General features: G+C 46.9%; 1 protein-coding gene across 9 annotated transcripts in view; it reads right to left on the reverse strand.

Annotated features, from left to right (window-relative positions):
- Positions 1-15338: 15338 nt before the first annotated feature.
- LOC144686458 (collagen alpha-3(VI) chain-like) overlaps positions 15339-26267 on the reverse strand; it is a 243199-nt gene continuing 232270 nt past the window's right edge. For all 9 annotated transcript variants that reach the window (XM_078551700.1, XM_078551703.1, XM_078551702.1 and 6 more), the window contains one exon: positions 15339-16037. The gene's annotated coding sequence lies outside the window, so the exon portion shown is untranslated. The remainder of the gene's footprint in view (positions 16038-26267) is intronic.

Below are 26267 nucleotides of genomic sequence, written 5' to 3' on the forward strand. Positions count from 1 at the left end.
AAGAGGTATAAAATCCTCATTGGGTCTGAATCATGAAACTAACAGCAACTGTCCATCTGATTCATTTGCTACCACCTATATTTCCAGCTTCTCGCTGCTTCATCAGGTACTCCTTCCTGACTTCTGCTATCTGAATTCCCTAGCAGTGGATGTTCCTGGATAGGGGCTTAAGGAGTCTGGGGTATGTGCTGGGCAGTCAACATGGGTTTTTTTTCATGCTTGTCCCTCGTTTAAAAATACTCATTTTGGGAAAAGGTAAGTGGAAGGGCACATGTTAGTATCGGGTAAGCAGCCAATATGTTTCCTTGCAACCAAGGGAGAGATATGATCGCCAGTCAGTACAAGGTGCTGGTACATACATAGAGTTGAAGTAAACTTTGGCTGGAATTTTCTGGCCCCATTGACATTGGGCATCGTGGTGGAGTGGGGGGAATCAATGTGGCGAGAAGGCCAAAAATAGGTTTTACATCGTCGTGAAACCAGTTTGTGATTGTCCACTCTGCTCATCAATGGCAGACTGTGTTTTTCGCCACCACACATTGAGAAAGTCATTTTAATACATTTGCATCTAATTATAAGCCCTGCTTGTCAGAATCATCCCCCCACGATAAAGTTACTGCTCACATCTGCATGACATCAGAACGGCATGCTTCACGACTGCCTTTAAAAGGCGTGCACCTGGTGAGCGGAACTTCAAGGGGAACTTGGAGGTGAGTGCACACAATCTTGTGCAGCGCTCGTGAGCATCGCCTGTTGGACATCAAGGAAGAGGTGCCACACATCGCTGGGGGCGCAGGCAAGTGTGGTGTTGGTGCAAGTGCTCCAGTGTGGGTCAGGCTGGGGTGGGGGGCTGGGGGGCAAGGTAGCACAGACTGAAGGAAATACTCAAACACATGGGGGGGGCGGGTGGGGGAAAGGGGGAGAGGGAAGCAGCCACGCACTTGGAAAAGCTTGTCAAAATTGAGCATTCTTCTGCAGCTGAGACTGTTCAGCTGCAGCTCCTTGCACATGCTTGGAGTTGGGCCTCTGAAGCTTTTCTGCCCACTCAAGCAACACAAAAGCATGAAAATGCCACCAAATACTCCAGAACCTTTCAACCCTCGGGCGCAGACTGCAAATTAATGTGTGTTTCAGGGGGCAGTAGAGCAATTGGCCGACTGGACAAGTAGAATCCCCTTGTGAAAGGTGCTCATGGTGCAGTCACTGGTGGAGGCGCTCACAGCCCTTTGCAATGTCTTCATTAAGGTTTGGACCATAATCCATTATGGTTCAAGCTAACAGCGCAGCCTTGCAGTGCGGGGTAGGAGAATGCCTGAGCTGAGAGCACAGCATGCAGTCCAGAGGTCGAAGCTGCCGCCAATCGGTCAAGTGGAGTGGGATGGAGGTGGATGGGGTTTTGGACAGCCAATGAGCGCATTACACACTGGCCATCTAAGTGATGGCCAGCACTCGCCTGCATCCGTGAAGGGACCTTCAAATTTAACCAAGAGAGGTTCTTAGGACACCTATGCCAACCCACGCATCTCTCTCTGTGATGCTGCAGGAGAACATGGAGCCTGGCGATTTAGCAGCAAATCTAATGGCCTACAGAGACCAGAGAAGAAGAGAGTGGTGGAGACACCTGGCTCAGCAAAATGAGAAGCACCTCCCTGAAGACAAAGGGGCGGCAGGGCCTGCTGCACACGCAGCTGGAGATCCACAGCGAACTGTCACTCGTAGGCACCTCACTAGACCCAGGGCCTATAGATGGCACCTGTCATTCCTGCAGATGACCGAGAACCAGTGTCACCGAAGACACTTTCTAGGGACTATTGCGCATGTCGAGGGAACTGGTTGGTCACATATGCCATCATCTGCAGAATTTGACACAGGGATTTGCCCAGATCCCAGGTTTTCCACTGGTGCGCGGTGCCATTGACTGCACTTACGTGGTGCTTAGATCTCCATGGCATCAAGCAGTCAACTACATCAACTGCAAGGGCTTCCACTCGCTGAATGTACAGCTGCTGGGCGAGTACCACAAATGCATCCCACAGGTCTGCGTCGATTCCCAGGGAGCATCCATGACTCCTACATCCTTAACAGTTCTCAGATCCCTGACATCTTCCAGGTTCCAGCTGTGGCTCAGTTCATAGCACCATCGCCTTTGAATCAGAGGTTTGTGGGTTCATGTCCCGCTCCTGGAAAAACCAAGAACTGTGATTGTACTCGAAAGAAGTTGCAATCTGTGACTGTTGGTAACTTGAAAGAGTTTCCAGGTTCCAGAGAGGCTGCAGGGTTGGCTCCTCAGTGACATGGGCTACCCACAGAGGACATGGCTGATGGCAACCGTGCGGTGGTCTCAGACTGCAGCAGAGTGATGGCTTAACGAGACTTATGCCGCAACCCAAACCAAACGATAGGCATTTTGAAAATGAGGCTCCGGTGCCTCAACAGGCCCGGTGGAGCACTGCAATACAGTCCCCAGAAGATGTCGCACATCATCGTCGCTTTCAGTGTGCTCCACAACCTGGCGCTGCAAAGGGGGGAAGAACTGGCTGAGAAGGAGATAATGGAGCTGCAGGTCTCCTCCAGTAAGGAGGACATTGAAGGGGATGATGATCATAAGGTCCTCAAAGGTGGGGATGCCATCAATGAGGCCATCACACTGGCCAGATGAGGCAGGCAAGCTTGGGAGGCCCTCACAGCCGCAAGATTCATGGAGGATGATGACAAGATGCAGTGAGGATAGTCCTGACATCCTCACCTTGCATCTGTAAACGTTTGACTCCTGTGCTCCTGATGGCAGCGCACATACCCTCAGTGCTCAGGCTCATGTCATGGAGATGCAGCGGAGGCCCGAATAGCCACTAGATTCCAGGGGGATGATGACGACATGCAGTGAGGACACTCCATAGATCTTCACATAGCCTCTGTGAATGCCTGACTCCTGTCTGGCTGAGGGCAGCTTGCTTGCGCTCTGTGATCAGGTTAATATCATGGAGACACAGCTGTGAAACTTTAAATGCACCTGATCCATTGTCCATCTTCAGCACCTGAGCCCTTCAGGAGCACAGCATCACTGGTCACAGATGCTGAAGAGATGGGGGCCAGCCCCACCTCAAAGGTGCTGAGAGCACACAGAGAAAATGATGGAACTCTGTGACGCCTGCCCACGATATTCTGGCAGCAATGACAAACACCATTGTGGTGCAGGCATCATTAATGTGTCCAGTGAGTACCGGACTATCACTTTGGTCTGAAGGTTACACATTGCACAGGGAAGAGGCCCTGGACTGAGACACCTGTCTTTACCTTGTACAGGAATCAAGGTTTTACATCTGAGTGACATAAACACTGCTCATCAGAACAAGGAGCCATAGGTAGGGAGACATTCCTGGGAGTTGATTTACAATAGTGAATATTATGTACAAGTGATTAACACCTGTGCCGAGGCTGTGCAACTGTGGCGTAGTGGTACTGTTGCTGGACTAGTGAGTCAGCTAATGCTTGGGCGGCATGGGTTTGAATCTCACGGCAGTAGCTTGTGGAGTTTGAGTTCACTTAAAAAATCTGGTGTTAAAAGCTGGTCTCAGTAAAAGTTACACCTTCCTGATTGGTCTTAGGTGCACCTCATTGTTGCCTGAGCTGGGAGCTGTGTGTTGGAGCTGGAAAGTGCTGCCTTTCCTTTGGCTGCTACTATTACTTTTTGTGGAGTTTGTTCTCTGCCCTACATTTCCAGAGGAAGACTGCTGCTGCCTGGAAGGAGAAGGAGAACAATTTCTGAGGACCTATTGTCTGCTACACCCTGCTGCTGCTACACCACCCTGTTGTTGCTGGGCAGGGCCTTGCAAGGCTTGAAGATATTGGGAGTGGGAGTTCAAGGGGAGAGGACTAACTACAGCCAGAGAGGGAGGACTGCTCCTGTGTCGGAGGTGGGTGCCTGAGGGGAAAGTAAATACTCTGATTTTGCTGCTTGGTTGTCTGCAGGGGAGGAAAGAAGACCTGAGGAGGTAGGGCTGTGAGAAACTGAACATAGAGGGAAAGAGACCTGTACCCCATCCAGCCCTCCCTTGCCTGGGTTAGCTAGTGCTGCCCAGAACCATCTGCATCTATGGACATTTAACACCATTCCTGAACTGTGCCTGGGCAGTGCTAGCTGTGCCCTTCATCCTGGATGAGCTCCTCCTCCCCCACCTTTGTCACCTGGGGGAGGTGAGGTTGGGGGTGGCGCTGATCTTGCTCAGCCTGAAGGACGCTAGCCTTCAGCACGTCTACTCCTTCCAGCACCTGGTTTTTGTTCGCCTGGCCCAGGAGGAGTAGATGGGGGGGGGTGAGGTGGCTTTGATATCACGTATGAGAGGGCTGCCTATTGCATCTTTTGGTCGGCACATGGTATGAGGTGCCATGCCTGCCAGGGCATGGGGCAAGTGAGGAAGAGCTGCCCAGCCTCAAAGGCCCCCAGCACCATCCACGGCTGGCACCACAGCTCCTCTCCCCGCCACCACTCTATCTTCCTCCCTGCCACCGCTCCATCTTCCTCCCCACAAGGGGAGGTGCTGCCGGAAACCATCGTCATCTCGACTGCCGACGAGGCGGGGGGAGAGACCCCACGCCGGAAAAAGGCGCAATGGAAGACCCGCCATGCAGAGGCGGCCCCCACAGAACTCCCAAATCTACCTGAATCCCAAATCCCTGAAGACACCGGCTGGGGTGGACAAACATCATCCGGCCCCAGTGTCGTGAACACGCATCCTCCCGGGTCCGCATACGCCTCAGCGCCATGTGCTGGGCCCGGTGTTGTCTCTGCACAGTTTTTCGGGTGATGGGGCATCACCGAACACAGTGGTCGTCCTTACAAAGGTAGACATGCCCAAACCCCAGAGGATGGAGCACCTGGGGAGGCTGGATGAGGCAGCTGAGGCACCAAGATGGAGGTTTCCCCAGCCTACCCTGGAAGAGGCGCCACTCTTGGGGGGAGGATCTCATGACTCGTGAGGTGTATTGTGTTTCCTCCACCAATGAAAACGTGGTGGCGTTTCCACCCCGCAAGACCTTGCTCTTCCCTCTGGGGGGAGCCCAACTCCCTGACTCTGTGCCGCGGCCCCCTGAGCAGGACCTCTTGGGGGTCGGTGAGGCTATCGCCTTTGAGGTGATGCCCCACGTCCTGCCCTATGTCCCAGCAGTGATTCCCCAATTGCTGGGTCATTGGGTGGCGGTGGCAAGGAGGGCCTCCCTGCTCTGTCTCAGCCTTTGGTGCTGGGTGCTACTGATATGGGCCCGGAACGTTTTCCAGATTTGAATGGCAACTTGGTGCCTGAAGCAGAGTGGGTCTCTGAGCCGCTGCCACCCTCTGACCTAGAGTACTGAGAGGAGACCAGAAAAGACCCATCTGGCCTTGATCCTGGGGGTGGGATCGAGGCAAGGGTAGAACCAGCTGGCAGCTCTGAATCAGCCCCCGTACTCAATGCGGGGGAGAGGTCAAAAGCCAGAGGTGATGACCCAGAGGAGGATGGGATGCCGATAGTGAGCACTGCTGATGACCTTGAGTCGTTGGAGCCAGATGAGGTGAGGTGATTGGTGCTTGCTGTCGACTCACTCTTCATCCCCATTGGGGAGCTCCCGGACTTTGTGACGAGCAATCGCAGTTGCAGAGACAGGGTCCAGTTGGCCTTGGATTGGTGGCATTCTTATCAGCTGGTGTTTTGGTCCATCTGCGAGGCCCCCTAGTTGGACTGGAACACCCGACGGCGGGTCTACACATTCCTCGCTGGGCTCCTGAAGGAGAGGATGACTTAAAAAAGTCCTTCTTGCACTTTGTACTAGGTGATGGAAGCACTTACTTCTGGCAATGAGGACTACCATAGCTAGCCTCAACATCAACGGCAGCAAGGACACACAGCACTGGTTCCAGAACTTCTCGGTCCTCCGGGACGGGAAGTATGCAGTGTGCTTCCTGCAGGAAACCCATACCATTCTGGGAGACAAAGCTACGTGAGTCCTACAGTGGCGAGGGGGAGTCTACATGAATCACCTAGCCTCCAATTCTGGGGGGTGGCTATCTCATTGGCCCCACATTTTCAGCTGGAGATCTTGGGCGTCAAGGAACCAGTGCCAGGCCAGTTGCTGCACCTTACTGTGCGCCTAGGGATGCGTGGTGCTTCACTTTGTGAACACGTATGCTCCCCTTAGTGTGCAGCAGCAAGTGAGTTTCTTTGAGCAAGTGTCCACTCATCTCGGCTCCATCGATGCGTGTGAGCGCATTGTCCTCAGGGGGGGATTTCAACTGTACCCTTGAGGCCAGCACCGCACGCTAGGCATGAGTAAGTTGCGGGACCTGGTCAGGTCCTTTGACTTGATGGACGTCTGGTGACATCTCCATCCTTACTCCAGCGTTTTCACTTTTAGGGCACCTGGAGTCGGAGCACCCAGACTCGACCGCCTTTACGTTTCCAAGGTGTTCGTGTCCCGCATTCTGTCAGCTTCTGTGCAGCAGGTGCTGTGCACAGACCACTGGCTGGTGTGGGCAGAACTCGTTCTGTTCTGCGCTCGGATGGGGTCCGCGTACTGGCATTTTAATAACCTGCTGCTAGAGGACGAGCGGTTCCTGGACTCGTTCTGACATTTCTGGGCCAGCTGGAAAAGGAAATGGGGAGGCTTCCCATCCTTGAGGCTTTGGTGGGATGTAGGCAAAGCTCACCACGCCCATGTCTTCTATCAGGAGTATATGAGGGGGTCGACAAAGAGGCAGAAATCCAGGGTTGAGGAGTTGGCGAGGGAGGTGCTCGACCTGGAGGCACGTCTCCGTCAGCCCAATGCGGACCCAGCCTTGAGGCTGGTGAACGAAGAGAAGAAGTACGCGCTGCGGGACCTGCAACTCATCGGGTCCCGTGCTGCATGTGTGAGTTTTTGGATCCAGTTCCTCCAGGGCCTGGACTGCGGCTCCCCTTCTTATACTCGCTGGAAAAAATGCACTGTGTTCATCAGCAGCTCCTTACGCCGCTGGCTGGCGACAGATCCCTTGTCTCGGATCCAGAGGGCATCAGGGCCAGAATCAAAACCTACTACACTGCCCAGTTCTCTCCAGATCTGTCCAGTGAGGATGCTCGCAGAGTTCTGTGGGAGGACCTGCCACAGGTCGGCCCAGAGGACGCCGGAAAGCTTGACTCCCCTATAAGTCTCGGGGTGCTGACCGGCACCCTTGACAGTCTCTCCAGGGGTAAGTCCCTGGGGCTGGACAGGCTGACCGTGGAGTTCTTCAGGGCGTTCTGGGACATCCTGGGGAATGACTATGTGGGGGTCCTGGGAGACAATATCGCTACCGGGGGGATGCCCTTCTCATGGTGCCTTCTTAAAAGTTGGCGCCCAGTCTCCCTCCTCAGCACGGATTACAAGATCCTTGCCAGGGCAATGTCTTTGGCACCATGCTGGACCACATGATCCACCCTGACCAGTCCTACATGGTCCCGGGCCATACCTTCTTTAATAATATCCATCTATTCCAGGACATCATCCACTTTTTCCAGAGGACTGTTCTGTCGAGGGCCTTCCTGTCTCTTGACCAGGAGAAGGCGTTCGACAGGATGAGTCATGAATATTTATTTGGGACTCTGTGAGCATTTGGGTTCGGGATGCATTCTGTCGCCCAGATTAGACTTCTGTACGCTGCCGCAGAGTGTCTATTAAAGTTAACGGATCCCTGATGGCCCCCCTTCGCTTTGGGAGAGGAATGCGTCAGGGCTGCCCCCTGTCTGGCCAATTGTATTCTATCTGTGTGGAACCTTTCCTGCGCCTCTTGCGGAGGAGGTTGTCGGGATTGGTTCTGCACAGGCCGTGCATCGGGGTGGTCCTCTCAGCTTACGCTGATGACGTGCTCCTCATGTTCACTGACCCGGCTGAGCTGCGGAGGATGCACGGGTTCCAGGAGGTCTACTAGATCCTCTGCCAGGATCAATTGGGGCAAGTGTTCTGGGCTCCTGGTCGGTCAGTGGCAGATGGATCCCCTACCTGAGGAGCTCAGGCCTTTCACCTGGAGCAGGACCAGTTTCCTCTACCTTGGGGTCTACCTCTGCCCTGCCGAGGAATCCTGACCAGCGAACTGGCAGGAGCTGGAGGCCAAAGTTACCACTCGCCTGTGGCGCTGGACAGGACCGCTCCAAGTGCTGCCTTACTGGGGCCGAGTGCTGGTTATAAACCAGCTGATTGCCACCATGTTGTGGTACCAGCGGGTCACTTTGACTCCTCCCTACTATTTTGTCACAAAAACCGAGAGAACGCTCGTCGACTTTTGGGACAAAAGGCTGCACTGGGTCGATGCTGAGGTTCTGAGTCTCACGCTTAGAGAGGGTGGTCAGGCGCTGTTGTGCCTTCCGCCTTCAGGCCCTGCAGCGATACCTTTACGTCGAGCCCCCTCCGAGATAGTGTGCCCTGGTGACGTATTTCTTCCGCTAGGTGCACGGCCTGAATTATGACATGTAGCTCCTGATTGTTGACCTGAGGGGCCTTTGTGGCTCCTTGCAGGTGTTGTCCGTCTTTTACCAGGACCTGATCAAAGTCTAGAACATTGTCACCTTGCGATGCAGCTCTCTGCCGTCAGGAGTAGCAGCTATCGTCAGAAGGGCGCTGCTCAGGAATCGGCACATCCGCCCTTTTCAGTGACTGGCGGAGAGGAAGGCTGTGGCTGCCAGGGTGATCAGAATCGGGGACGTGCTGGGTGGCGGAGGAGTGGGCTGGAAGCTTCCACAGGAGTTAGCACATCGCACGTCAGTGGACGTCCAGCTCACAGCCAGTGCCATTCAAGACCTTAGGGCAGTCGTGCTCGGCCCCGACATCCCACTGGGACTCGAGGTGGCGCAGCACACCCTGTTCGGACAGAATTCCACATTGGCCCAAGCCCTAAACCGTCCTTTAGGAGCCGGCACCTCACAAGCTGAGTCACCTTGCGGAAATGCCCTCTGTGCCCTTTAGCACGGCACGGAGAGGTTTACTGTATACCCTTCACTTCTTGCCCTCGCCCACTGCCCGGACATGCCCTGGCGTTCCTTGTTGCAGTCTGGCGGCTGAGGTCCCCAGCAGGGGGCCCTCTACAGCCTCCCATTTCCCATTGGAGACCTGGGGTGGCGGGTGTTGCAATCAGCAGTCTCATATAACTGTAGAATGTGTCAGTTCATGGACTCCCAAGATGCCTGTGTTTTTTGCAGCCTAGTGGAGCCCATGGACCATGCATATGTAAGTTGTTGTACTCTGCACCTCGCTTTTAGTTACTTGAAAAACTTATCGCTTCTGTTTTATTTGCACTTCAGTCCCACGCTCCTGATGGGTGGCGAGTGGTGCCATGGATGGATGAGGACATGATCCACAGGACAGATGCATGTGAGAGGGTGGATGGTGATGCCCCTTGAACTGGCAGTGAGTGAGATCCCTGTGGATGTGTGATGGGTTTGTGAGTATGTGAGCTGAGAGTGATAAGAAGAGTGACTTACTCTGGCAGGATGGATGAGATCATTCATCCTCTTTCGGCACTGGGTGGCTGTCCTCTTTTGCGATGTGTTGGCGCTGACTACCCATGCTGGATTGGTGACCTTGCTTGCTGGTCTTTGCCCAGAGTGGGAGAAAGGACTTCATGGCGGGCCTCCACTGCATCCAGTAGGAGTCACTAAATTTGGGGGCAACATGTTTCCTCCCTTTGGCAGCCATGACTTTGCAGCAGCTTCTGATCCCTGAGAGACTGCTCGCTCTGTGCAAGGGTGCCCTATAAATTTGGCACCCAGATTATTGAAGGCTTGAGATGATGGTGGGGTGGGCAAATCAGAGGCCACCTCACCTGTGAGCTGGTGTGTTTCCTAGTAATGCCTTACTCATGAAGGGGGACGCGCCGGGAATGGGACAATACGGCGCAAAAATCTGCCATTGCAGCCAACGGGTAAAACATCCTTTTTCCCACCTGCTACAGCACTTTGTACAAATCTGGGATGATTATGCCCTTTATCTGCTTGATTGACTCAAAGTCACTAAGCTCTCACAAATCCTCTTCATGGCCTCCTTGCCAAGTATTTGATGAGTCTGCTCCATGTCTTAGTTGTGGTTCTGTAGTTTACATGATCCAGCTGAATGTTGATTCTCTCACGAGAAGGTTATGGACAGACTTCTGCTGGAAAAATCTTTGTTTCCAGCATTCGAATGTGAGTCACAGGATTGAAGTTTACTCAAATGGCAGATGTCCAACCGCTGAGGTCTAAAGCCAGAGGTTACCCTGCTTTGGACAGACCTGGGACTCGGGGAAGGATATTCCCAGTGGTGGCCAGTTAAGTAGCCACTACAAGGGCCGTTGCCCAATTCAGGACATCAGCCCACCTGCAAGAGCTGCTAGTCCAGTCAGAGGACAGCTCAGCAGCCTCAGCAGTACCAACACTAGCAGTGGCCAATATTGAGGCTTCAGCTGCAGGGATAGGGCACCTCGATGGTTGTACACCCTTAAAGAGGAGTAAGAGAGTTTGGGGGAACTCTAGCTCAAGGCAAACGGGCCCCAGCGACCAGGGAGTGGGAGGTTCGTTTAGTACTGTGGCTCTGTTGCCATAGGCACAGCAGAAAAGGAGAGCCCCCCCTCCTGAGCCCACTGCTGGAAGACACCAGGTTTCACTGGGCAATTGTGCCAATAAGGGAAAAATGCCTGTGAAGGTGAGAAGTGGCCCTTAATTTGTTACCTTAGTAGCCGATTTGCTAACTTTCCCACCACCGGCAAAATGATGATGGTAGGAAGACTCCCCTCACCCCAACAGCTTCCCATGCTATTTTGCCAGCCTTCCCAACTCCCAACCTGTCTCCAAAGGGCTGGTAGAATTCCAGCCAGTGTAACGCATTGCCTAACCTGGCAATATAACTACACAAAAGGAGAACAACGTTTAAGTAACTTCAGATGTTACAGCAACTTGCAACAGTTGAGTGGGAAGCCAAATTTGAACTCTAGTTTCATTGATAAGGTATTGTGGCCTGAGGCGTTATACACCTTTAAGAGACTGTGAGCAGATTGACACGTGACTGTAAGACCTAATAGCTTTGTAATGCGGGCTACCTTGTAAATGTTAGTCTAGAGTAGGGTCTGGCTCAAGAAGCACACATTATGTTTTTGCTCTGTTGTTTGTGTAAATAAATAGTGTGTGCTTCATTTCATATTGGTTTCTGCATCTGCCCTATGTTGTAATCTGGCTCGTGAGCAAAGCGACCCATAGTTAAAACATAACAGGTATAGAAGGGGTTTAACATGTACAGGTTGTACTGTTGTTTTGCAGGCTGCATTGGTAATGTAACACCTTGGTCTGAGTGCATGGTACATTCATGGTCCAGACAAACCTTCGCTTCAGTGGGAAACATTTCATAAAACCTACTTAGGCACTCTTGCTCAATCCTGACACTTCATGGACTCTGTTTTGCCATCTTCTGGCACACCTGCAACCCAGGTGTTCAGTTCAAGTTCCCCATTCATCCTCTGTGCCAGATCCTCCAACAAAACATCTGATTGCCTTCATAACAGGTTGGACGGGGTCTGACATACCAAAATGACAGTCAGGAGAAGACCTACTAGTCCATCCAATCTGTCCCACACAACTATAATTCCTTATGCATTTCAAGACATACACTCCCCACCTTCCATGCAAGCTCAAATTCGGGGAAGGGAAGGAATTGAAATTGGATCTCTGTCTGCCATCAAAACTAGTCTAGGAGATCACATAGCTTATGTTACAGTGTGCCTTTTGTACGGTGATCTTCACCCCAGCCAGGAGCATATCCAGCTCTTGCTTTATTGACTTTAGCAACTTAGTATTCACTGCACAAGGAGGAAAGCTATTCCACATGTCCACAGATCCCTGGGAAAAGAAAAACCCTTAACATCAAACCTAGTTCTGGTCTTATGCAACTTGTAAGCATGATCACTAGTCCTCTCTAACCTATTCAGTTATATATAAATCTCAGCCAAATCACCCCTGTCTACATTTCTGTAAAATAGTGGAATCCACACCTTGCTGAGCCTATCTGGGTGACTAAAGAGTTTTAAACGCAGAATCAATCCTGTGCTTCCTGCTTCAACTTTGCAAAGCCTCAATATCCTCCACTTTTCTGGGAACTGATACCAAACCAGGGTCTTATTCCTGGGAAAAATTGTGTGCTTTGTTTTGTAGTGAATTGTCCTGGAACTCTGGTTACTTTAGTTATTGCTTCATTGCATTGATCCTGGACCTTTTCAAAATTGTTGTACACCCAGATCTCACTCTTTCACGATTGACATTTAGTTATTTTCCCTGTAGGGCAAATGACCGACCCACATGCTTGGCACCACACTTTTTGAAGTTAAAAGCTTTTTGCCAAGCACAAGCTCAATCCCACAACACATCTGCTTGTAGGAGTTAACCATCCTCTACAGTACTAATTCGCACAAATACTTTGGTATCATCCGCAAACTTGTGGATCATTCCACGAACACCTACTTATAGATAATCAATGAAAATAGTATATAACAAATGCTCCAACACTGATCCTTGCAGGACATCACTGGTAACCAGTCTCCAAGCAGATACAATTCATTGGTAATCATTTTCTGCCTATAGATATTCAGTCAATTCTCAATTCACCAGAGATTACCATTAATTCCCCATTCACCACAGGTGACCATTAATTCCTCAAGATTCCATCTTGTACAAAATCTGTTGTCTGGTGTCATATTTCCAGAAGGTCCACATAGACAAAGTCTATCAGGTTAGCAGGTTACTCCCATCCACTAATTCTTCAAAAAAATTTTAAAAAGTTCAATCAAACTGAAGCATCACTCCCTCACTTTTAAATTACAGTTCCCTTGAGATTAGGGTTAACATTACAGTGGCTTTTCTTTACCTGGGCACTAGCTTTTAGTGATTTGTGAACATGGACACCTAAATTGCTTTGCTCCTCCACAGATCCTAGTCTTACACTGCTAAGAAAATATTTCTGATTTGTCTTTCTCAGATTCAAAGTGACCTTACATTTCCCCACATGAAACCCTGTTCACCTTAGTTTTGTCCATTTTGTAACTTCCTGCTCCCACTTATGCAACTTATTGGGCTAGATTTTTTTTTGCTACATAGGCAGCCATGCTGGTAATTTTGTGCAATTTTCTTGAAGGCAGCCAATTAACAGAACACTACTGGGAGCCATGAAAGCTGTGCAGGTGTGAGGGCCTATTGGAGCTCCTGAGAATGTGTGTGGCCGGCAGCCCCACCAAGAGTGGTGGGTGCTGCCAATGTAGGTGAGGGACCATGAGGGCACTCAAAATGGGGACACTCTCTCAAGGATTCTATAATTTTTAAAAATGAGATCACAATTACCAAACCCACAGGGAATGTACCCCGCTGATCTTCACAGGGTAGGGGTGGGATTGAAAGATGAATTCCTGCAGCAGAGAGTTCATCTCCAGGCAATGGCCAAGCTTCAGTTTCTGTGAGAGACCCATGTGCCATTGGAAAAGCTGCAGATGTAAGGAAATAGGCCACCCAATTGAATTAGTAATGAGACTAATTGATGTCGAACCGCTCCCTGACCCATTTCCCTTTTCCCTGAGATGTTGTTTCTGAAAAAATTTCAAGGAGGTAGCAAGATGTCAGGCAACTGGCATGCTACACTCCTGCTCAAAATCACCAGCATGCTCATTTCCCAACCCACCTCCTCCTATCTGTCAACACCCAGCCCATTGGGTCTCCTAGTTTGGTGCCATGATATCCAACTCCCTTTTCCCTCATCCAAGTATGTGTTAAAGCACTGACGCCTCAGTGCAAAACACCACATATCATATACCAAGTAGAAAACATTTTCTTTCTCTTTACTTTTTCTCCTACTTCCCAACCATTTATTCATCCACATTGCAAGTCTTACATCCAATTTTATGTGCTCTTATTTAGTCTAACAATCATTTTGTGGGGAACCATTGCAAATGCCCCAGTTTTGGTCTCTCTCACAAGTGGAAACATCTTCCCTACATCTTGATGAGGTAGATGTACAAGATAGCCATTAATAAATGCAATAGGGAATTCAGGAGGAACTTCTTTATCCAGAGTGTTTAGAATATAGAACTGGATTCCATAAAGAGTAGTAGATGTGATTAACATAGATACATTTAAGGGGATGTTAACTAAACATGTGGGAGGAAGGAATAGAAAAATGTGTTGATGCAGTTAGACGAAGGGTGGGAGGAAGTTCGTGTGGAACATAAACACTGACCAAATGGCCTCTTTTTGTGTTGTTAATACTACGTAGTAGGCAACATTCATAGATACTCCCCTGTCCAGCACAATAGTAACTCCTCAGAAAATAGAACTATATTAGTTAGATTTAGTTAGAATATCGTCGCCATGTTCACTGACCTACATTGACTCTCGGTCTAGCAACGATTTGAATTTAAGATTCCGCCATCCATGTTTTCGAATCCCTACGGGGCCTCACCCCTCTCTGTAACCTCTTCCAGCCCAACTACTCTCTGAGACATCTGCAGGGCCTCATTCCTCTCTGTAAACACCTTCAACCCCACTATTGTCCAAGACACCTGTGCTCTTTCAATTCTGCCCCCTTGTGCGCCACCCATTTTAATTGTTCCACCACTGGTGGCCATGTCTACAGCTGCCAGGGCCCTGGGAATTCCTTCTCTAAACCTCTCTGCCTCGCTTTCTCTCTCTCCTCAATTAAGATGCCCCTTAAAATCAACCTCTTCAACAAAGCTTTTGGTCAACAGTCAAATTTTGTCTGGCAGCATTCCTGTGGAGCACCTTCAAATGTGTTGCTATATTAAAAGTGTTAGATAAATGCATAAAATGCTGGAAGTATTCAGCAGGTTAGGCAGCACCTGTGGAGAGAAACAGTTAATGGCTGGGATTTTCCAGTCCGCCCAAATTTTCTATCCCGCCTGTGATGATTCCCACCACGTGTGGAAAATCCTGACCAATGTTTCATGCCAATGACCCTTCATCATAATTTTTGATGAAATGTTCATTTTTCTACTTATGCTACCTGACATGCTGAGAATTTCCACCATCATCTGTTTTTATTTCAGATTTCCAGCCTCTGCAGCATTTTGCTTTTGTGTTACATAAATGAAAGCTGTTTTATGCATGTATGCATCTTCCTGCTGACAGTTTACTAACCTTGTTTTGTCTGATAAAAAACCACCACTTTTAACATTGGCATGTTTCTGGAGGGCAACAGACCATTGGATATAATCACACATTAGACTCTCACACTCCCATATTCATATTCCCTCCCCCATTAAAAACCCAAGAGTACAAAAGTTGGTTAGTTAGAATATGTAAATGATATGACACCATTAATAAGTAATTGAACTATTTTGTTTTGAAATCAAATTTTATTTGTTACTTTAGAATTCCCTGATGGCATATAGAGGATTTAAACCCAGATAGGTTTGGAAGAGCTAGTTTCGAATTTGATGGAGCCCAATGGCTAGAAAGAGATAATGGGTGGCAAAAGAAATTCTGATCATTTATTGAGCAGGCAGGCAGCTGAGAAAATTGGATTTGAAAATACCAAATATACTAAGGAGTAGCTGATGCGCTTTGGCATACATACATAACTCAAAAGGAAAAGGAGTGTAACAGAAAATCATTCATGATCGAGGTAACTTAACATCCAATCATGCCATGGACTTTTTCGACCACAATCTCTAAAATGTTTTGCTGTGGGGAGTAATGCAATTAAGCTGGGTGAATAGTGCTGCCTAGTTCCTTACATTATGTCCATATTTTTCCAAGATAATTCTATTGACTATAATTTTATAAAATAAGCCAGACATATAGATACAATTTTACACTGATAGTTGAAAGCACAAGGGTACTCAGAAAATTATTGTCAAAATAGTGGCTTCCAAAGATAGTTGGTTTTCATGTTGTTCTGATTGTGAAGTGAGTTATTCACGACTGTTATTCTTCCTTATCGTTCTATAGTTTAATGTACAGAGAGGAGCTTGAATGGTGCAACATAAAAATCCACAGGCATGACAGTCTGTTATGTTATTCATTGAGGCTGATCTGTGGGAAAACAAAAGAATAAATACTTAAATCACCATTCCTGTCCTTTATAACTAGTGCAGATTCAGAATGATATAGTACAAATTTTGATATGCACTAAGTAAAAAGCAACAATTCACATTTATCTTAGGCAATCTTTTTTAAACAATAGCAAACTCATGAATGCAGTATTATATTCAAAGTTATAATTTTGCAACAAATAATAAAGAAAAACTTTTCCCTTGGTACCTGCTTTGTGCATTTTATCTCAATGTCATCTTCTGTCTATTTGATACTTTATACCTTCTTGCAAATACAAAATTAGTAATTAGAAAACAGAGGGTAGTAGTGAGCAGTTGTTTTACAGTGGTGTTCTCCAGGGGTCAGTGCTATAGAACCATAGAAAGAAGCCATTCAGCCCATCATGTCTGCACCGGCCAAAAAGGAGAAAAAAGAAACTAGCCACTCATTTTAACCCCAGTTTCCAGCTCCTGGTCCATAGCCTTGCAGGTTACAGCACTTCAGATGCAGATCTAGGTACCGTTTAAATGAGTTGAGTGTTTCAGTTTCAACCATCAACTTAGGCAGTGAATGCCAGATGTCCACCACCCTCTGGGTGAAAACGTTTTCCTCATGTCCCCTCTAATCCTTCCACCAATCACCTTAAATCTATGCCCCCTGGTAACTGACCCCTCAGCTAGAGGAAACAAGTATTTCCTGTCTACCCTATCTAGGCCCCTCATAATTTTGTACACCTCAATTAGTTCACCCCTTAGCCTCCTCTGTTTTAAGGAAAACAACCCTAGCCTATCCAATCTCTTCTTATAGCTGCAATTTTCAAGCCCTGGCAAGATTCTTGTAAATCTCCTCTGCACTCTTTCCAGAGCAATTATGTCCTTCCGATAATGTGGTGACCAGAACTGTACACAAAATCCCAGCTGTAGCCTAACCAGCATTTTATACAGTTCTACTAGGACCACTGCTTCTCGTGATATATGTGAATGACTTGGACTTGGGTGTATGAGACACAATTTCAAAACTTGGGGGTATTGTGTGCTGTGTGGATAGTGAGAGAGTTCAAGGGGACATAGACAGGCTGGTGGAATGGGCAGACATGTAACAATAGGAACTTAACACAGAAGTTTGAAGTGATACATTTCAGTAGGAAGAACGAGGAGAGGCATATAAGCTAAAGTATACAATTCTAAAGTAGGTGCAGGAGCAGAGAGGCCTGACAGTATATGTGCACAAATCATTGAAGGTGACAGAACAGGTTGAGAAAGTCATTTTAAATAAAAGGGATCCTAGGTCTTATAAATAGAGGTAAAGCATTCAAAAGCAAGGGAATTACGATAAGCCTCTCTAAAGCATTAGCTTGGCCAGAACTGGAGTGTTGTATCCAATGTTGGACACTTTAGGAGAATATGAAAGCCTTAGAGAGGGTACAGAAGAGATTGGGTGGAATAGTTCCACGGACTTCAGTTGCAAGGATATATTAGAGAATCTTGGGCAAAGAAGGTTGAGAGGATTTAATAGAGGTGTTGTTATGACACAGCAGTTTTACCAACTGAGTTATTTAAAAATCCCAGAGGGAAACTTTAAACAATTGCCATAACCTAGAGCTCCAGAGGTGAGATGAGAGTGACCACCCTTGACATCAAGGCAACATTTTACCAAGCGTGGCATCAAGGCACCCTAGCAAAACTGGAGTCAATGGGAATCAGGGAGAAAACTCTCCGCTGGTTGGAGTCATACCTAGCACAAAGGAAGATGGTTGCTGTTTGTTATGACACAGCAGTTGGTAAAGCTGAGTTATTTAAAAATCCCAGAGGGAAACTTTACACAACTGCCATAACCTATATTTTTAAGTGGTATGTTTGAGATGCAGTTCTAAATTCAGGAATCACACCACCAGTTCTCGAGAGGTTTTTATATCAAAATACATGAGACATTTATTAATTTACACAAGTTAAGTATATACACATGGCTACAAATTACTACTATCATAACTTCTAACAAATTCCCAAACCAGTCTCCACTAAGGCAACAACTCATAGACTTTAAGCTGACACCAGACAAAGCATTTTCACCTTACAAATTCAAAATGAGGTTCCTTTCACTTTGGTTCCTTTGCAGACACAGTGACAGTCTTACAGGCTTTGATGTTACATGCCTCATCTCTGCACACACAAAACTTCTATCGGTTATACGTAGCACATCTCATTGAATGTAAATTCTCATTGTATCACCAGCCCCTTTGAACTCCACCTCTTCGAACAAAAAAACCCCTTTCATAGCACCAATTTTATTAGTAAAATAAGCATTGCTTGGTCTGTGCTAGCTTAGTGCCAGATTTCACTCCCCTTATTGAATGCTCTATTCAACAAAATGCAAATACACACTACCTCTCAAAACTACTATACATCAAAGCACTCAGACTAACTGGCTTTAATCCAATTAAGACACATGCACAGACTAACCCTCTACTTAAAATAAAAATTACAATAAAGTTATATACATTAATAGCTTCATGACAGTGTTCAAAATTATGAAGGGTCTATACAGAGTAGATAGAAACTGTTCCCAAAGAGACTGTTCCAAAAGGATTGAGAACCAGAGGGCACTGATTTAAGGCAATTGGCAAAAGAACCAAAAGTGACTTGCGCAATAAGTGGTTAAGATTTAGAATCCCAATCTACTTTGTTCTGGATCCAGGTGACGAGACAACTTTAGCATCAGTGCAACAATCTTGTGGTACAAATGCAGCTAAAACTAGCTATAAGATTGATGTATAGATCTTGTAAATAACAATGTTGTACAGCAACATAAATATTTTGAGGCTAACTTGCTAAATAGAAAAACGTCAGTTTTTTAATAAGATAGCTGAATTCCTCTGCTAAAATTCTGTATAAGAAATGATAAGAATTACAAATAAATATGAAAGTCAGAAACTTTCACATGAATAATATGCACAGTATCACAGTATCTTTACAGTGCAGAAGGGGGCCATTCGGACCATCGAGTCTTGTCCAAAAGGTTACCAGGAATGATTAGAAAAATTAGATAGTATTAATGGGCTGAATTTTTCCAGCCCTTTGGATACAGGTTGGGAGGCAAGAGGGCTGGCAATATGGCAGGGGTAGGCGTCGGGAGAGGCATGTGATGTCAACCCGCCACCATAATATTTTGCCAGAGGCAGGAAACTTTGCAGTGGGCTGCCAATTCAGCCATTTAAGGGGCCAATTAAGGGCCACTTCCCATTCCAGTCGGCACTTTTCCTCTGTTGGAAAAGCCTGCTGCAGTGTGGTGGGTGCCAGGTGAACCCTGGCAGCCTCCCTGCAGGCTTCCAGCGGAGGGGACCTCTTTGATGGGTAGTCCGTGGCTCTCAAAGGGGCCCCAGTCAGCAATTGCCACCTCAGTCCCTAACATGACACAACCCTCCCCCCACCCCTCCCCCCTAACGCACCCTGGTCCCGATCATTCAGGCCATCCTGCCTGTCCCCAGCTTCCTCAAAAAAGCCCACATCTTCACGAGCACCTCAGCATTGATGATGTAGCCTAAGCACTGGCCTCTGGTGGTGGTGGCACTGTCGAGGCCACTAAACTGCTGGAGCTGTGGAGGGCAGGCTGCCATCCTCAATTGGATGGCGGCCTTGGAAGCAGCCTGTTAATTGGCCACTGCTGGCAAGATGCCGCTGCAGGATCTCACTGCCTGCTGAAGCAGGGTTGGCTCCCACTTTCGGCCCCAGCAATTAGATTTGACATTCCTTTGAAAAATTTTCCAAAGGTGTTTGAGGCAGTTAAATGTATTTCCGGAGGGAGAAAAGGTTGAGGTATATGTTATGAGGTGGTAGGTGGGGTTAACCTATGAAAAAGGCTTTTCCTGTTCCTAAAAGTTTTTAATGAAATTCCAGTCTTTTTTCCTTGTCTTTTCTCCATGTATGTGCGTGTTAAACTCATGGGTTATTTTAGTTCATGTTCTGGATTGGTTATTACTTCTGGCTTTGAACTTGGCAATGTAAAATCAAGCCTGCATCTGCTTGCCGGACCCCCTTCAAGGAATAAGCCATTTTTCTGGCTTTAATTAAAAGAACAGGCCTGTTATACTCATTCAAGTGCAGTACAACCAGGGACAAGAGTTAAAAAGAAAAATTTTGAATGCAATAGTACAAAACCCCAGCAGACAGCAAAAGACCTGGTTCTTATTACTGACCATAAGACCATAAGACATAGGAGCAGAAATTAGGCCATTCGGCCCATCGAGTCTGCTCCACCATTCAATCATGGCTGATAAGTTTCTCAACCCCATTCTCCCGCCTTCTCCCCGTAACCTTTGATCCCCTTACCAATCAAGAACCTATCTATCTCGGTCTTAAATACACTCAATGACCTGGCCTCCACAGCCTTCTGTGACAATGAATTCCATAGATTCACCACTCTCAGGCTAAAGAAGTTTCTCCTCATCTCTATTCCCTTTACTCTGAGGCTGTGCCCTCGGGTCCTAGTCTCTCCTACTAATGGAAACATCTTCCCCACGTCCACTCTATCCAGGCCTTTCAGTATTCTGTAAGTTTCAATCAGATTCCCCCTCATCCTTCTAAACTCCATCGAGTATAGACCCAGGGTCCTTAAACGTTCCTCATATGTTAAGCCCTTCATTCCTGGGATCGTTCTCGTGAACCTCCTCTGGACCCTCTCCAGGGCCAGAACATCCTTCCTGAGATACGGGGTCCAAAATTGCTCACAATATTCTAAATGTGGTCTGACCAGAGCTTTATAAAGCCTCAGCAGCACATCCCTGCTTTTATATTCTAGTCCTCTCGAAATAAATGCCAACATTGCATTTGCCTTCCTAACTACCGACTCAACCTGCAAGTTAACCTTAAGAGAATCCTGAACTAGGACTCCCAAGTCCCTTTGCACTCCAGATTTCTGAATTCTCTCCCCATTTAGAAAATATTCTATGCCTCTATTCTTCCTACCAAAGTGCATGACCTCACACTTCCCCACATTGTATTCCATCTGCCACTTCTTTGCCCATTCTCCTAACCTGTCCAAATCCTTCTGCAGCCTCCCCGCCTCCTCAATACTACTTGTCCCTCCACCTATCTTTGTATCATCTGCAAACTTAGCCAGGATGCCCTCAGTTCCTTCATCTAGATCATTAATGTATAAAGTGAAAAGTTGTGGTCCCAACACTGACCCCTGTGGACCTCCACTAGTCACCGGCCGCCAACCTGAGAAGGACCCCCTTATCCCCACTCTCTGCCTCCTGCCAGACAGCCAATCTTCTATCCATGCTAGTACCTTGCCTCTAACACTATGGGCTCTTATCTTTCAGAGCAGCCTCCTGTGCGGCACCTTGTCAAAGACCTTCTGGAAGTCCAAGTAGATAACATCCACTGGCTTTCCTTTGTCTAACCTACTCGTTACCTCCTCAAAGAATTCTAGCAGATTTGCCAGGCATGACCTCCCCTTGATGAAACTATGCTGACTTTGCCCTATTTTACCATGCACTTCCAAGTATTCTGAAATCTCATCCTTAATAATGGACTCTAAAATCTTACCAACGACCGAGGTCAGGCTAATCGGCCTGTAATTTCCCGACTTTTGCCTCACTCCCTTCTTAAACAGGGGGGTTACATTAGTGATTTTCCAGTCCTCTGGGACCCTCCCTGATTCGAGTGATTCCTGTAAGATCACCACTAACGCCTCCACTATCTCTTCAGCTATCTCCTTCAGAACTCTCGGGTGTAATCCATCTGGTGCAGGTGATTTATCCACCTTCAGACCTTTCAGTTTTCCTAGCACCTTCTCCTTGGTAATGGCCATCATACTCACCCCTGTCCCCCGACTCTCTTGAACTTTGGGGATGTTACTCGTGTCTTCCACTGTGAAGACTGACACAAAGTATCTATTCAGTTCCTCCGCCATTTCTTTGTTCCCCACTACTACTTCTCCAGCGTCATTTTCCAGTGGCCCAATGTCCACTTTTTCCTCTCTCTTACCCTTTATATATCTAAAAAAACTCTTGCAATCTTCTTTTATATTACTGGCTAGTTATCCTTTCTCTTTAGCTTTTATGCTGTCCCTGACTTCTCTTGTCAGCCATGATTGCCTCGTCCTCTCTTTAGTATGCTTCTTCTTCCTAGGGATGAATTTTTGCTGTGTCACCCAAATTACTCCCAGAAACTCCTGCCATTGCTGTTCCACTGTCTTTCCTGCTAGGCTCATCTCCCAGTCAATTTTAGCCAGCTCATCCCTCATGCCTCTGTAGTTGCCTTTATTCAACTGTAATACCGTTACATCTGATTCCTGCCTTTTCCTCTCAAATTGCAGGGTAAATCCTATCATATTATGGTCACTTCCTCCTAAGGGTTCCTTCACCTTAAGCTCCCTTATCAAATCTGCCTCATTACACATCACTAAATCTAGAATTGCCTGTTCCCTAGTGGGCTCCACCACAAGCTGCTCCAAAAAGCCATCTCGTAGACATTCCACAAATTCCTTTTCTTGGGATCCACTACCAACCTAATTTTCCCAGTCTACCTACATATTGAAATCCCCCATGATCACTGTAACCTTGCCTTTCTTACACGCCTTTTCTATCTCCTAGTGTATCTTGTGCCCCACATCCTGACTACTGTTCCGAGACCTGTACATAACTCCCATTATGGTTTTTTTACCTTTGCGGTTCCTCAACTTTACCCACACAGGTTCTACATCATCTGACCCTATGTCACTACTTGCTATCGATTTAATTTCATTTCTTACTAACAAAGCAACCCCACCCTCTCTGCCAACCTGCCTATCTTTTCGATAGGATGTATATCCTTGGATATTTAGCTCCCAGTCCTGATCCTCTTGCAGCCATGTCTCCGTGATGCCTACCACATCATACCTGCCAATTTCAATCTGCGCCACAAGCTCATTTACCTTATTTCGTTTACTGCATGCATTCAGATACATTCAGTCCTGTATTTCCCGTCCCCTTTCTCATTGTCGTCCCTTTATCTGATGTGCTTGAAGTTAGATTCTTAGTCCTTTCCAAACACTCTGTCCTATTTTGTGTTCTGGAGACTTTAATAGCCTCTCCTGGGCTCTCCTTTCTTTTCAGTTTTTTCATAATTTTCCATGAAGTTGAATCCACCCCCCTACACGCTAACCTGCTGCTTTGTTTCCCATTAGTCATACTTCTTGGAGTTTTACCCAATACTGCTGGCAATGGCATCACTGTTTTTAACCCTTCTGTTTCATGAGGAAGTGATGCAAGAACCTTTATGATCTGTTTCTAAAGATCTTTTATGTGTCAACCACATATGGGCAATAAGAATGATCAAGAAGACATATGGGATACTGGGCCTTTATTAGCTAAGGCATAGAATATAAGAAGTTATGCTGGAACTGTACAAAACGCTAGTTAGGCCACAGCTGGAGCACTGCATGCAGTTCTGGTATTTTCAATATAGGAAACCTTGGAGAAGATACAGAGGGGATTTACAAGGATGTTGCCAGGAATGGAGAATTTATATGAGAAAATATTGGATAGGCTGGGGTTGTTTCCTTTGGAACAAGGGAGGCTGAATGGAGATCTAATTGAAGTGTAAAAACTTATGAGTGGCCAGAATAGAAAGGACAAGAAGGCCCTATTCCCCTTGGTTGAGTCATCAATGAGCAGGACGCCTTAGATTTAGGGTCAGAGGTATGAAGTTTAGAGGGAATTTGAGGGAAATATTTTCACTCAGAGGGTGGTGGATGTCTGGAACTCACACCTGCAGTGGTGGTAGAGCCAGAGACCCACATAACATTCAAAAACTACATGGATATGCACTTGAAGGGCCATAACCTACAAGGTTATGGACCAAAAGCTGGTAAGTGGGATTAGGCTACTTGTCAGCTGTGCAGACAGAATGGGCAGAATGGCCTCCTAAGCTATAAATTTCTATGATTTTTTAAATTAATTTCTCATACATTTCTGCAAAAAGCAGATGCAACAATCGGTATCAGATCTGTGACTACATGATTCCCTCTTGACTAATACAGGGCTTTTTCACAAGTAATTCAACACTTAGCAGGACAATGGAAATGCTTCTGACTGTAGATACCTCCATCTGTATCACTGTGCAAAGTCCCACATTTATCCTAGTTGCACCTTTGGAGGGTGTAGTTCTTAGCTTTGTGTGGTCTGATGGAAAAACTAATAGCTTTTGGAGAAATTGACATTGGATTCGGATGGAATGCTGACTCCCAACACAGACAGATTATTTTTCTTTCAGTATCAGGCAGTATGCATACTTGTGAAGGAGATTTTGGATGTTGACAAATTAACTGACGAGTCTGCTCAAATAGTTTCATATGCAGAGTTTTGGATTACAAGCATTAAGTCCATTAGCTATAGCTCTTTGAATTGGGCAAGAGGCGAATCCATTAGTCATGTGCCATTAAGAATTGATGAGTTTCTTAGACAAAATATGGGTTCTCAATTTACAAAGGGTTAAACATTATAAGCAGGTCATAATGTTTGAGCTGCATTTAGTATAAAATGAGTTATATTTCTCAAGCTGCACAAAAATCATTAGACATGAAGGGCCAGATTCCCATGTCCTGATGGAGGAGGGAATGGGATTGAGAAAGCTGAAACCTTGATGTTTTTCACTGCAAAAATGGATTTCCTCCCATTTTATAACCCCGGACTTTTCTGTGTGACCATTTTGTGGGTCGGGAAGACTTTGGTTCATGCCACTGCATGTACCTCTTCTGAGGTCAAGGTTGCTATTGTGAGTCATATAACAAATTTAAACCCCCCACCACCCACTCCACCCCACTCGTGTGAATTTTGTAAGCTATAAACAAAAGCCCACCTCATTGGAGGGCTGAATTTTTCGCTGAGTGGGCAGGTGCACGCCCGACCCGCTCAATCATAAAATACCTCACGCGCACTCGCGTGGTATTTTGGTTGGCAGGCATGTGTGGGAGTCGGCAGCACATCCGCTGACAATTAACAGGTCTGTTAAGGCCATTAAAGTATTAATTGAATGCAATGTTTCGCTGCCTGTCCAGCCTCATGGTTGGCGGACAGGCGAAAAGGCCAAGTGGCCTTTGGATTTTTTATGAAACCTCATCCACGGGCTGGATGAGGTTTCCAACAGGAATTAAAAATGAAATTAACATTTTGAAATATCATTTATAACATGTCCCTACTCAAAGCCACATGAGGGAACATGTTTTTAACACTTGTAAATTCTTTATTTTTGATTTTAAAAACCTTCAGTTCCTTGAGGCAGCTCTGTGCCTCAGGAAACTTTCATTGCGCGCACCCGCACACATGCGCAAACTTCCACACTCGCCCTTCTCCCTCCCCCACCCCGGCAGCGCTCAGCATTGCAGTGTGCATTTCATGCTGGCTAGCCATTATGTCAGGGCATGGTCGCGAGCGGTGGTCGGCTTCGCAACCGCTCCCGGGCCCGCCCACCACCCCGCCCAACAAGGTAAAAATCCTGCCCGGAGAGTTCATGACCACTGGGGGAAGCTTGCTGAGGAGTCAGGAATGTTCTGACAGGTAAGTGTTAAATGTTTTCACAACTTCAAGTGTCACTTTTAGATGTTGTGTAGTAATATAAATGTGTTTTAACTGTACTGATTCATCATAGGGCTTTGTCCTGAAAAAGCAATTAGACCATTACATTGATCAGCATTGTTTAGGTGTTGGGATGAGTTAGAGTACTTTTCTCATTGGAGAAAGCGATATAATGCATTTAAAACTTCAGTATTGCTGAAAAAAGAGTCATGTCTAATCTTTTTGTTTTGCATCTATCTGGACACTAGCAACAATACCAATATAAGGGGGAAAACAACAATTTATACTGTACGTGAAAAGAGTACTGCTTGGTTGGCAAGTGGCATTGCCACATGGTGACTGACAGTTAACTGCCAAGCATTGTTTGAAATTGTTTGAATGTAACAAACCTCCAGGGCCATGTACTTTCAGAAAGTGAGGAGCTTGTTCTTGTGCATGGTTTCAATTTTGGTGTGCCATCATCCCAAATAAAACGGGAAGAAGTACTTGCTGAGCTTGTACTCCTCTACTCCCAACTTTCCCGCCACAAACCAGCATCCACAGAAGACGCTGAATCCTTGAAAGTGTGCCTAGCTGATCTAGCGCACAGATATTGCTGTCAGACTTTCACATGCAACGCAAATGTCTTACAGCATTGCAAGGCCTTAAGATCAACCCAGACGTATACATTAGTA

Source organism: Cetorhinus maximus, chromosome 11 (genome assembly GCF_964194155.1).
Source record: "Cetorhinus maximus chromosome 11, sCetMax3.hap1.1, whole genome shotgun sequence".
Lineage (NCBI taxonomy): Eukaryota > Metazoa > Chordata > Chondrichthyes > Lamniformes > Cetorhinidae > Cetorhinus > Cetorhinus maximus.